Source organism: Pongo pygmaeus, chromosome 12 (genome assembly GCF_028885625.2).
Source record: "Pongo pygmaeus isolate AG05252 chromosome 12, NHGRI_mPonPyg2-v2.0_pri, whole genome shotgun sequence".
In the NCBI taxonomy this organism is placed as follows: Eukaryota; Metazoa; Chordata; class Mammalia; order Primates; family Hominidae; genus Pongo; species Pongo pygmaeus.
The window spans coordinates 93,242,447-93,256,964 of NC_072385.2; the positions used below are offsets into that span (position 1 = coordinate 93,242,447).

General features: G+C 34.4%; 1 protein-coding gene across 2 annotated transcripts in view; it reads left to right on the top strand.

Annotated features, from left to right (window-relative positions):
* The first annotated feature begins 9,403 nt into the window (after positions 1-9,403).
* Positions 9,404-14,518, top strand: part of SLC8A1 (solute carrier family 8 member A1) — a 389,853-nt gene continuing 384,738 nt past the window's right edge. Inside the window, exon 1 of one of the 2 annotated variants that reach the window (XM_054474975.2) lies at positions 9,404-9,474. The gene's annotated coding sequence lies outside the window, so the exon portion shown is untranslated. The remainder of the gene's footprint in view (positions 9,475-14,518) is intronic. The other variant, XM_054474978.2, reaches the window with a different exon arrangement.

Genomic DNA, 14,518 nt, shown 5'->3' on the forward strand with positions numbered 1-14,518 from the left:
GCTGGCTTACCATATATTCATAGGTAAATCATTTTACTTCTCTGACTCTGTATTCTAACTTGTAAATGAAAATAAGATTTGGTGAAAAAATTAAACAGCAAAAATGCAACCACTCTGAAGACTTCAAAACATAAAAATAAGGACATTTATGCTTTATTTAAATATAACTCAACAAAATTTAATTGATTAGCTAATACATACCAGGACTATCCTAAGCATTAAGATCTAATACATTTTTTATGCCTTGAGATCACACCATATATACAACCTGCTATGGGTTATAAAAGAAGTTTAGGCTAAAGACCAACTTCTGGCATGACAATATTTGGAGCTCCACTGACTCCAATGAAACCGATAAAATAATATGTTTTTAAAGTCATCTTGAAAATTGTGCTAAAGGCAGACAGCCAATGAAGAAACATCAATTCAAAGAAATTTCTAAAAATTCAGTAAGAAAGGCGAGTCCGTGGATACTTGAACAAAGAAAGTCCCATCTCTCCCTCTACCCAGCTCAGCAGGGTAGAGCCTCCATTCCAGACTTCTGGAGCCAAGAATACAGGAATTCTACCATTTCCACTCTCCATCTAGAGGGATTGATTCTTAGGAGGAGCAGTACTTCAGTGTTTCTCATCCTACCTCCAAGTGCCTATTGCTGAGGCTAAGACCTGGGTAAATACGGTCAAGAACAGCAGTTCCCTTTCTCTGCTCAATCCCCACTCATGGAATATACAGCTACCTGTTGAGAATACTGAGATCCTTATAGCCCTTGCCCCAGAAATTGAAGTGATAATTGTTCTACAACTGGAGAGCTAAACTAAGTGACCTCTGGCTGCGCAGCTCTCCCTCCCTGCATCAAGTTCTCAGTTGCTGAAACAAGAATGTCACTCAAAGAGAATCTTGTCAATGTCCCAACTCTCAGCTCTAGGGTCTTAACCCAGAGATTTTGCCTGGTAGGAGAAACAGGCCACAAAATGATGACTCTAAATTCTTCCCAAAGGAGCTGACTTTATTTTCAACAAAACATGAAGAAACTGAAGCCAAAGCACAATCTCAAGAACAGTGAAGGTTACAGTGAAAAAATATTGGGAAGAGTTTTATGATCTGATAAAGATACAGCCTAGTTTGTAGGCCAACTAGTTTGCAGGAGAAAACCGGGCAATCTGACAACTTGAAGGAATGCTCCTGAGGTCAAAACAAATACTAAACAAATCATTAAAAAGAGACAAATGAAAATTCTGGAGCAGAAAACTATAATAACTGAAATAAAATATTTATTAGAATTAATATTAGACTTGAACTGGAGGAAGAAATAATTAGTGAACTTAAAAATAGATTGATAGAAGTTAGGCAAGCTGAAGAACAGACAGAAACAAGAATGAGGAAAAATGAATAGATACTCAGAGAAATATGGAGTACCATTAAGTGCATCAATATACATATAATGGGATTATCAGAATAAAAGAGAGAAAGGAGAAAAACATATTTAAAGATATGGTGGCTGAAACTTCTTACATTTATTGACAATAATTACAACGAACTTCAAGTAGGGTAAACACAAAGACTCAGACAAATGACGTAAAAATGCTAAAAGTGAAAGATGATGGCAACTCTTCAAAGTGATAAGAGAAAAACAGTGTACTACTTTTCAAAAATAAGGCAAAATAAAGACTTTAACAGATAAACAGAAGGTGAGGAAATGTGTTTCTAGCAAACTCACCTGGTAAGCAATACTGAAAGAAATTCTTCAGGCTAAAAGCAATTGACACCAGATTGCCATGTGGAGTCACAAAAACAAACAAAGAAATCCAGTAAAAGTAATTGTGCAAGTATAAAAGACACTATAAATGAATATTTTTCCTTTCTTCTCCTGATGGATTTAAAGAGAAATTGTAAAAACTTTTATATATTTTTTATATATAATGTGCTATTTGTAATATATGTGTAATATATTTGCTGATAATAGCACAAAGGAGGTAGGGAGAGTAAAGCTGTAATGGGCTAAGAAAATGACTACATATGGTAGAATAATAATTATAGAAATGCATTTTGAGGTTTGTAATATTAATAGATGTAATACATAGAACACCACCACAAAAAAGAGGAAAATGAAATAAAGCTATATATCACTGGAATTAGGCTAGTTTAAATCTAAAGCTAATTTTGATCAGTTAAGATGTATATAGTATATTCTAGAGTAACCACTACAAATTAAGTCAAAAATATAGTGAAAAAAATTATTAAAGAAATTAATATGCAACATTAGAAAATGTTCACTTAAAGCTAAAGAAATCCATATGGAGGAATTGAGACTCAAAAAAGACAACAGACATATAGAAAACAAAAGTAAAATGTAAAATATAAATTCAAATATATAAATAAAAACATTAAATGTCTGTGAATTAATTCAATCAGAAGGCACAGAGTGTCAGATTCGATTTTTTTTTAATAAAGAAAACACTATCCATGTGTAAGTTTAGAAAAGAAGATATACTTAAAGTATAATAATAATAAAAAAGAAGATATACTTTAGATTCAAAGACACAAATAGGCTACAAGTAAAATGATGGAAATGACATATCTTGCAAACAACAACTGTAGGAAAGCTGGAGTGGTTTTAAAAACTTAGACCAAATAGACTAAACCAGAAAATGTTACTAGAGATAAAGAAAGGCATTTTATAATTATAATGGAGGAGATATCATGACTATAAGCGTACATTGATAAATGCTTAGCTAGATTGACTAAGACAGAAAGAGAGGACTCAAATTGCAAGACTGAGCAGTGAAAGAGGGGACATTATTACAGACCTTACAGAAATAAAAAGAATTAAAACAAACACTGTAAACAATTATATGCAAACAAATTAGGTAATTTATATGAAATGGACAGATTCCTAGAAAGATACAGAGTACCTAAACTGACTCAAGAAGAAATAAACAATGTGAATAAACCTATAACAAATTAAAATATTAATTTAGTATTCAAAACCTACCTATTAAGAAAAAGCCAAGATCCACATTGCTTCACAGATGAATTTATCAAACATTTAAAAAAGAATCAATAGAAATTATTTACAAACTCTTACAATAAATATACTGAGAGAGAAGACTTCCCAATGTATTTCATTAAGCCTGTTTTACCTTGATACAAAACAGACAACAAAATCACAAGAAAACTATAGACCAATATGTTTATGAATATGAACACAAAAATCCTCAATAAGACATTGGCAAACTGAACCCAGCAATATATAAAGATAATTATACACCATGACCAAGTGGGATATATCCCAGAAATGCAAGTTTGGTTTAACATCTAAAAATCAATTAATATATTCTACCATATCAAAAAAACCCCACATGTTCATCCCAATAGATGCTAAAACAGCATTTGACAAAATTCAACACATTTTTATGATTTAAAAAAGAAGACAAAAAATCTCAACAAACTAGGAATAAAAGAAAATATCCTCAAAATAATAATGACATATAAGAAAACCTCACAGCTAATTTTATACTTACTGGTGAAAAACTGGATGCTTTCTCCCTAAGTTCAGGAATAAAATAAGGATGTCTGTTTCACCACTTGTATTCAACATTGCACTGGAGGTTCTACATAGGCCAATTAGCACAAAAAAAAAAAAAAAAGAAATAAAAGAGATCAAGATTGTATAGGAATAAGTAACATTAGGACTCTTTGCAGATGGCATGATTTTATGTATAGAAAATTCTAAGAAATCCACCTAAAAGTATTAGTACTAATAAATGAATGTATTAAAGTTGCAGAATACAAGATCGATACACAAAAATCAGTTTTTATTTCTTTACACTTGCAGTGAACAATCTAAATATGAAATTAAGAAAACAATTCCATTCATAACTACATCAAAAAGAATAAAATACCTGTGAATAAATTTAATAAAAGAAGTGTGAAACTTATATTCTGAAAAATACAATATATTAAGAAATCAAAGAAGATCTAAATAATGGGAAAAGACCCCATGTTCATAGATCAGAAGACTTAACATTGTTAAGATTATTCCCTAAAATCATTTACAGATTCAACATAATTTCTATCAAAATCCTCGCTGATACTATTTAGAAGTTGACAACCTGGTTCTAAAACTCATATTAAATTTCAAATAACCCCAAATAGCCAACAAATATTGAAACAGAACCAAGTTGAAGGACTCATAGTTCCTGATTTCAAAATTTACTACAAAGCCACGGTAATCAAAACAAATGCTACTGGCATAAGGATAGACCTGCAGATCAAAGGAATAGACGTCCATTCAGAATTCCATTCCAGAAACAAACATCCAGAAATAAATTCAGCATCTAGAAATAAGCCCATACATCTGTGTTCAATTGATTTTCAACAAGGATAGCAAGTTTATTAAATGGAGAAATGAATAGTCTTCAACTAATGGCATTGGGACAACTAGATATTCATGTGCAGAAGAATGAAGTTGGATTCGTATCTCATATTAGACACAAAAACTAACCTCAAATGGATTAGAGACCTAATTGTAAGCGCTAAAATCACAAAACTCTTAGAAAAAAACATAGGAGTAAATATTCATGACCTTCCTTAGCTTTGGCAACAGATTATTGGATATGGTACCAAAAGCATGAGCAAAAGAAATAAATAATAGGTAAATTGGATTTCACCAAAATTGCAATGGCTACAAGAAAAAATAAAAATAAAAATAAAAACTTTTGTTCTTCAAAGGCCAGCACCAAGAAAGTGAAAAAATAATCCACAGAGTAGAAAAAAGTATTTGTAAATCACATATCTGATAAGGGTCTTGTATCAAGACTATATAAAGACACTTATGACTCAATCATAAAAAGACAAATAACCTGATTGAAAATCGGCTAAGGATCTTAATAGACACTTCACTAAGAAAGACATACACCTGGCCGATGAGCCATAAAAAAAAGCTACTCAACATTATTAGTTATTAAAGAAATGCAAATCAAAACCACAATCAGATGCCACTTCAAAGGCACTAGGATAGCAAGTATCAAAAAGATAACAAAGTGTTGGTGAGTATGTGGAGAAATTGAACCCTCCTACACTGTTGATGTGAGTATAAAATGGTGCAGCTGCTTTGGAAAATAATCTGACAGTTTCTCAAATGATTAAACATAGAGTTTCCATATAACTCAACATTTCCACTCCTAGGTATATACCCAAAGAAATAAAAATATGTGTCCACACAAAAACTTGTACATGAATGTTTTTAGCAGCACTAGTCATAGCAGTCAATAGGCAGAAGCTACTCAGATATTCATTAACAGATGAATGGACAAACAATACAAGGTATATCTATACAACGAGATTTTATTCAGCCACAAAGAGGAATGAAGTACTGATGCATGATACAAATGAATGAACTTTGAAAACACTATGCTAAGTGATAGAATCCAGAGATTAAGTGGAAGCCTTGTTTAATCTCTTTTTTTCATTTCTAGTCTTTATATGTTCTCTTTCTGCCCTGAAAGAGAGCCCGGATGATAGATTACCTTTATCCTGGATTCAGCCTCTGAGTCATAATATTAGTAGAAATTAAAAAAGAAAAATATGCATGGAAATTTTTGCCTGAATTTTTTTCCTTATTGGTTAAATATAATTGTTTTTAATGTTAAAAGAGGGAATAAATATTTCATTACTTATTCACCTTCAAATTCTTTCAAAACTTGTCATGTGCCTTAACAAGTCTTTCATCAAAGATTCCCCCCATATTCTTAGATTAAAGGAAGAAAAAAATTAAATTGCCAAGGATTGAATATTTGTAATCTTTTAAAAGATTACAGTACTTGCCCCTCTCTTTCATACTAAAAATCTGAGTCAGATATCCACTGTAAATGATCTTTCCTAATATAATGGTCCTCTGCCTTGGATAACTGGAAACCTTAGATAATCTGCTCAGTTAAATTAGAATGATATTAATATTTTGTCACACTCTATTTTCTGTCTCCTTTTAGTTGACAGTCTTTACCCACAGGGCAGTGGGGTACTTGAGATTCTTGAGCCTTATGCAACAGGGAAAGCTGTCAGGCTAATGGTCACTAGTTGAGAGATACAACCATTTATCCATTTTTCAATCACATTTTTCAATCACTTAGCAATGAATTTAGTTCTTCAACAATCTTAAGGTTTGTTTTCTATAGGACAGACACTATAATGGATGCTGATGATACAAAAGCAAATAATACAGAGCCCCTGTCCTTTGGCGCTCACAGTCCAATGGCCAAATGCACAGAGGAGACGGGGGCAAATGTACAACAATATGCTATATATACTTCAGAATACATGATGGTGAAGTCAGTAAAGATTTCAGAAAAGAAGAGGCACTGAGCTGAATCTTAAAAGACTGAGGATATGTTCTTCCAGCAGACAAAGGTGGAGTGCATGTACAGTGGTGTACATACTCTTAGGAGGAGGTGGAGTCTATTTCATTGAAAGAATCATCCTGTAACCCACAGGAAAAGAGAATGCCCAGATGACTACATCCTTCCCCATGGAGTTAAGCAAATCAATGTCAATACATTAAATCCTGACTTCCACATTTACCAAGCTCACAGAAAATCATTTAACCTCTTTCTTTGGAGATATGATAGGTCTTTAACCTCTATATCAGGAGATCTCTTCCTGCTCATGAACCCCACAGCATCCTCCAGAGTTGGGAATGAGTGTCCTGAGCCTTCCTGGTGGTGATAGTGGTATAGTGGTTAGCATGGCTGCTTTCCTGAGCCTTTCATTTTTCTAGGAAAAAGTAAAGCCTAGCCCAGGTGAAGCAGGAAATTGGCCCACTTCCACTGTATACCTCACCAAGAACATGCCAACTCAATCTGGCCCACCCAACATGGGCAAATACATTTTGGAATACACAAACACAAACGTCCTCTACCTTGGAAGTTCCTAACTTCAGAACAGAATTCCCAAGAAGTTTGAAATTAAGCCAGTCAAAGGAAGTGTCTGCAATTTCTTCTTTGAACGGAAAGCAGACTCCTGGGCACTGTTATATTTAACTGTGGAGTCACTGTGCATCCTATGTATCAACCACCTGGCATGTTAAATAAGCAACGTCTTCCATTGATGTACTCTCTTACCATGTATGAAGATATATAACATGCATTATTTCATAGGATAACTCTAGGCTAAAGAAGTCAAGTGTTCTCTTGAGTCACAGAGGAGGGAATAGAACTCTATGACATGATCAACGTTACTCAGGTAGTATGTAACAGAGTCAGATCCAGAGCAGAGCTTTTTGGTTCCTGGGTTCATAATGTAGAATCTACTTTTTGTATTAACTATAATTTTATTTTTATCACATGACACAAAGTTTAGAGGGACAATTTAGTGTTGCTGTAGTGACTCAATAATACTGCCAAGAACTGCAGTTCTTTCTATCTGTTCCATTTACCTTACCTTGTAGGCCTTTGTCCTTGTGTTTGCCCACTCCTGGTCACCAAATGAGTGCTGCAATTTCAGCCTTCAATTCTGCTCTCTGGGAAGGAAAAAGATGGAAGGGGTGCAGGAACAAGAGGAGCAAAAGCTGAGCCTGTCCCTTTTTTTTTTTTTTAACAAATATGAGTTTCCTGAAGTCCCACCCAGGGGACTGCTATTGACATCTGTTTGGACAATATTATGCTGCCTGGTCATCTGTAGGTGCGAGGGACAGTAGGAAAAAACATTTTGCTTTTGAACTTCTAAAGTAGAAAAAGTAAGGGAAGAGAGGGTATTGAATGGCTCCTGGGTAAGAACCCATCTACCATGTCTAGCACTGAGCTGCATTAGGTTGGCTTTTTAAACATTGTATCTTAATTTCCATTAGATATAAATTATTATTACATAGAATAATTGGAGGTACCAAGGAGGAGGTTGGAATTTCAGAATATTTTGAATTAAAAAACACAATCTCATCCCTTCTTTTTCTGACCTAAATGCTTTGGCAAGAAAATTACTCAAATCTAGGAATACTCACATTTGCCATTAATACATCCGTTTTGTACTTCGTGTCTTTTTTTCACACATCTGTTTGTTGTTCTCTTTTCTCTCTTTTCCTTCAATTTTTAATACAAATTTTAAACAGACACTGATAAATAGAGATGATAATATAATGAACCCCTATGTAACTATCAACCACCTGCAAAAATGAACATTTTACCAGCCTGGCTTTGACAATTCCCTCCTTTTATCTCTCCTGAATATTTTAAGAAAACTCATTTTATTTCTGCCACACCAAAATGACTTATGTCTGTATGTATCCCTCTAATTTATTTTTGCTTCTTCAAACAGAACTTACAAGGGTTTTAACATGATTTCGAAAAAAAAAAATCAATGGAAAATTATTATTTTGAAATTCTCTCTCTTCTTTCTGTCTATATTTTGACCTCTTGTTGCACAAGATTAACAAGTTGGAAAAAATGAGAGAAATAAATGTTAAAAATGAGAAGCGAAATTTCTAAAGAACTGGGGTGTTAAGCAGAGCTTCTGCAACCCCCTAAGGGAGTACCTCTCCACCACGCAGAGCAGAATTTATCCCCCATCTAACGTTTAGGTCACAGATATCTGTCATTTAAACTATCCTTGACAATTAACAAATGTAACAATTAGTATTCTATTCATATTTACATTATTTAATTTTTAAAAAAATATTATAAATCTTAAACCATGTTCTAGAAAGTAGTTTAATGGGAACTGCCACAATACCCTATATGAGAAGCTGTTTAAAATAACAGCTTCTTCTCTCTTAGAGATATTGATAACTTTTACCCTGTGCTATCTTTTCCCTGAAGGCAAATAATCCAAAATGTTAACCACTATTCCCAGTTAAGTAAATATGTAAAGTATGTATTTTTTCATTCACATACAGTGTTATTCATCTGTTCAGCCATTGGCTTATAAATTCATTCATTCATTAAACATTTCACAGGTCCCATATGCATGCTGTCACTAGACTCTTTAAGGATGAAGACTCTAGTAAGGAACCATAATTGTCTCTCTGTTTCCATAAAGCTAGGCGAACCCATACCCTAAAAGCTTCATGTGGGAATCAGGTAAAAATTGGTTATGATCTAAATATTTGGAGAGTAGAAATGCCAATCTCAAAAGTGTTTTGGAAAAAAAAAAAGCATAGTGGCAGGATCATGTGGTGGGAAATGGGCCTGGCTGGAAGAATCGCTATATGTGTATTTTTATCATCCATGTGTTGGATGAAGCGGAGAGCTGCCAGATAGCTTCTTTTCGACAGCTTGGAGTTACTGTTGGGAACAGATCCATGTATGGAAGCGAAAGCCGAAAGGCACAGATAAGCTGAGATCCAGCTATGCAAACCATGTTTAGAGACACTTAAAGGACAAGCATCCCAGGTCCTTTCTTCCTGGTAAATTTAGAGAAGCCATCATACTGGGATCTTTTTTCACATCCAGCCCATGCGGACTGAGCAGCCAAAGCTTGACAGAGGTAGGTGCCGGGCTTTTGTGCTGGAACTTCTATAAAGGATCATTTGCAAATATTTCCTCCAGAGCCCTTGATGTCCTTTAAGGGAAGGTGCCAGATAATATTTTGAAAAGAAAAACAAACAAACAAAAAAAATTGGTTGGGGCTAGTGACTAAGAGGTATTTAACAGCTCTGCCTCCGCAAGACAGGGAAGCTTTGCTACGGAAGGAAAGTGACAACACAGATTTGCTGCCAAATAAAATCCCTCTGTCCTGGGTCACTTACCATTTGGAATTTTGTGGATACAAGTCTTCCTCGATATTGCCAGCACCTTTAGAAATGAGCCACAGCTTCCGCGGGGTTCTGAGACTCACTGTGTATTTTAGGCTAGGGTAGGTGGGATTTGTCTTTTTCCTTGCTTGTTCTCAAGCCAGCAAAAACTCGTATGTGTGACTAGTTCTTCCTTAGACATAGGAAGAGCTGCTTGTAAATGACATTATTTTTGGCAGCTGAAGTCATTTTTGCAATATTTCTCAGCAGATCGGAGGTTGATTACATCCTGTTCAAAGATTCTTGGGTTGTTTTCACAAACATGGGGTCTTACGCAAGTTGAAGTTGCTGAAACCAGCTGTGAGCCCTGGGCTTTTCTCAGCACCTTTAAAATTTTGTCTTCTTTCTTTTTTTTCTACTGACTGAAAACTTTAGAACTTGAGAGGAAATGTTTCCAAAGATTATTATCGTTTTGTCATCAGTGATGTTTTGAGAATAGATTGTGGCAGAATATCAAAAATTCTGTGTCTCAGGAGTGATGCAAGGTAAAAGTGTGAATATGAACAGAGTAACAACACCAGTATCTATACGACTGTCCTGTATTTTCTAGAATACAGATAAATCCAGCCAAATCATATCAATTGCATTTTGAAATGCGACTCCAGCTGATTACCAAATTGTAGTTATTAAATTAAAGCCTATCTGTTAAAATTGTTAGCAAAGTCTGTGAACTCCTGCCAAACACAAAAGTCAAGAGAAAAAATTATAGGTCGTATGTTTAAAATATGCATATTTTGCCAAGATTGAATTAAAAAAAAATTTACACAAGATAATGCAATTTAAACTCAAGATTTATTTTACTGAGAATAATGTGCCCATAATTCAAATAAGATTTGAACCAATTCTTTTTACTTAGCGGAGTTTTCAATCTAGAATATGAGTGGGAAGAAAGAAAAGAGAAATGGAGAAATATTGAATGTGACCTTCCTTCTCTGATGACAAATGTGACATGGAAAATTATTAATAAGCAAGTGTGAGAAAATAAAAACAATTTGTAATACTGACCAAGGAGATGTTCTCTGGATAATTTAGATGTCTGGGAAAAGCAATTCATTTAACAGATACAGATGAAATGACTACTTATGTGGTGGTTTCTTTCAAGCTCTGAATGTCCCATTACACCAAAAAAGTGGCAGAGAAAGAGGAAATGTGTTTTTATTTCAATAGTGCACTATAATTATTAAAATAATTACAATACTAAAGGATTGTTTCCGTCAAATTATTCTTTTATATGTCTATTTACATTGAAAGCACATTAAAATAACACATTTCTATATTTCTAAAATAGGCTATTTTACTTAAAAATACTAATATTCTGTATTTGTGAGAGAGTTAGAAAGAGAGAGAGAGAGAATAAACTATGCCTTCTTTTTTTAAACTAACAGAGACAAGCTGTCATAACTTTTGCTAAAGTGGAACAGGCCTACGAAAAGATGGCTTTAAAATACTTAATTAAACACTACATACCAGCCGGCTTCTCAAAAGAAACAGCACAGCAGGAGTCTTTGCAATTTTCAATATGTAAAAGGTTGACATAAATGATGCCACTAGTGTTTGTGAACAGATGCAATGCATATATGATATCAGCTACTATGTTCTCATTTGCCTACTGCCAAGTGCATTTCAAGTGTGCACTCCTCGTGAGAAATGTCTGCTCCTGTTTTTTCTCTTGAAAACTAATCCAAGAAGCATAATATAAGTAATAGACAATGACTTACTGCTAATTTTGTATATACTATGTCAACATTTGTGGAAGAAAATTCATGACAGTCAAGCTACTTGCCCTTTTATCTCAAGACTTCTTAAGCATTTAGTGATGACTATACGTCTAGAAAATCTTAAAGAAATCATATTTTGAGAGGAAAATTAAAGGTGTTGGTGGTCTTACGTAAAAAAATAATAAATAAATAAACAAAATGGCGGCCGGGCACGGTGGCTCACACGTGTAATCCCAGCACTTTGGGAGGCTAAGGAGGGCAGATCATGAGGTCAAGAGATCGAGACCATCCTGGCCAAAATAGTGAAACCCCATCTCTACTAAAAATACAAAAATTAGCCAGGTGTGGTGGTGCATGCCTGTAATCCCAGCTACTCAGGAGGCTGAGGCAGGAGAATCGCTTGAACCTGGGAGGTGGAGATTGCGGTGAGCCGAGATCATGCCACTGCACTCCAGCCTGGGCGACAGAGCGAGACTCCACCAAGGAAAAAAAAAAAAAAAAAAAAAGGCTGTTAATGATCTGTGTTATAGTTAGCTGAGGTATGAAGCAAATTCATGGTGGTTAAGTATGATGAAAAAATTTGAAATAATTCCAGATAGCATAGAGCACAGGTTGGAGGCTTCTGTCTACATGATAAGACCTGTCTGGATAGCTGTGGGCCTGGTCTATGGTGTGACAATGACAAGAAGAGGAAGCACTTTTTAGAGGAATCGATGGGGAAGAGTATTTCTGAATGCTGGGAGAGAGTTTGCATGAAAGTAAGAGTAGGAATGTACTCTTCCAGAAGCCTGGAAAATTTTGGCCCACAGAAAAGGTCATTATGTTTCAAGGGAAAAGATATTATTGGCAATTCTTAAAGAAAAAAAAATTCCAAATCCCCTTGATCAGGTGATTAAAAGCTGGGAGACACTGAGTGGTCCCTGATAGAATAGTAAAGATTTTAAGAACGTTAAAAATGACACAAAAGGCCTGAGACTAGGCAAAGGTGCTGGTAAGGGATCTGAAGGCCAGAGAGGCTATAGGATTTCTCCAACTTCAATCATTGGAAGGTGAAGGTTTCCTAGGATCCAGTTCACCTGGTATTCTGATCAGACATGATCTGCCCATGAAGAACCGCTTTCAATTTTTTATCTTAAAGTTACATGACATTTTCAAGTCTCATGGCAAGGTATTGGAAGAAAATTGAGATATACCTAATGCTAGATGACGAGTTAGTGGGTGCAGTGCACCAGCATGGCACATGTATACATATGTAACTTACCTGCACATTGCGCACATGTACCATAAAACCTAAAGTATAATAATAATAATAATAATAATAATAATAAAGATGTCCTCCAAAAAAAAAAAAAAAGAAAATTGTTTGCCAGAGAATTTTCAATGTAGTTTTAAGGTCTGTGAAGTAATACAAGGGAAACAAATTCAAGAGGCACTTGGTACTGTTGAGGAGAAAATGGCCTCTCTTATCCCATTGATTTATTTCCCTGATATGAGCCGTGGTTATCAACTCTGATTGCACATGAAAATCACTTAGGGTAGGTGATGCCCACATTGCACCCCTGAGGAACTGAATATGTTAGTGGGGTCCAGACAAGGGTAATTTAAGTCCCTCCCATGAAGTTCTAATGTGAAACCAAGATTAAGAATCATTTCCTTTATGCAATTAAAGAAAAGTGGTTGCCAGTCTAATTTATTTCAGAAGAGGAGTTAACAAAACCACAGCTGAAGATTAGGAAAAAAATGCACTTTCTCCCAGAAGGATAATTTCTTTGGAAGTTTTATTGACGGTATATTCTTTGCTAACAGAGAATCCTTATTTTAAAAGTTTCGGCATGTTTAAAAGGAAGTTTTCTCTATAATAAAAGATTGATATGTGTCTATTTGATATCTATCATACTCCTTAGCTTGAATACTATGTGAATGCTACCCACAATTATTGAAAGCTATAAAATATATATATGTGACATTATGGTTCTTAATTACAGACACTAAATGAAATTTTATATTGTTTTAGAAAATCATCAAACAGACATATTGAAAGGGCATGTTAATTTTGGATAGCAACAATTTTCTAAAAAATTGGCAAATTTATTCTAAAAAAGGAAAGTCATGCTTTTTTTTGACTTTTACCTTTCTAGGAAGTGTCGAGAACTTCCTGAACTTTTAAAAATGAAATCATACCTTAACAGAAATGATGAGGATGAGGAAATGTCTTGAATCATTTTCTGAACCAGGTGTGTTTTAGGTAAATGAGAAAGAAGACTCCATTGAATATTTACTCTATTCTGAGCAATGTGTTAGAGTCCAATAAATAATAATATACAATAATCGTTAGAACTCTAGTTCCTTAATTTGCCCAGCAGCTTGCCTTCTGAGAGACAACGTGCAATTATATATGAACTGATTCTAAGAACCATTGCCAATTGCAGGCTATTGTTGAATTTAATACAAAGAAACACAATTCTAACAAACTATTTTTAAATCTTTACTACTTTTATTGCTTCACTTATATAGATAAAATACACTCTATGAAATAAAAAGTCTTTTTGTTGTTGCAGTTAAAATCCTGAGTTCTAGATTCAGACAAATCGGTGTTCAAATCCCAACTATGCTACTTTCTGCCATGCTGGGCAAGTCACCTAAAAACTATCTTGATATGTATGAAGGTTTTACTATTTTCCAAGCACACTTCTAAGCAAATTACAGGTATTAATTTATTAATTCTGACAATTAACCCTATGAGATATCACGCATTTTACAGATGGAAACACTGACACACAGAAAAGTTAAATAATATGCCCAAGATCACACAACTAGTAAAAAGAGGAAGTAGGATTTGAAGCCTGCATTTAAGCTCTGTTCTACACTGCTCCACAGTCATTTCCTTGCCTTTTAAAAATGAAAGCAAATAATACAATTAATGTGTGAAAGATATTCAGTAGTGTTATGGCAAGGAGTAGAGCAAAATAATATTATTATTATTCTCAGATTACTGTCCCTTAGTTTAATAAGTAATCAC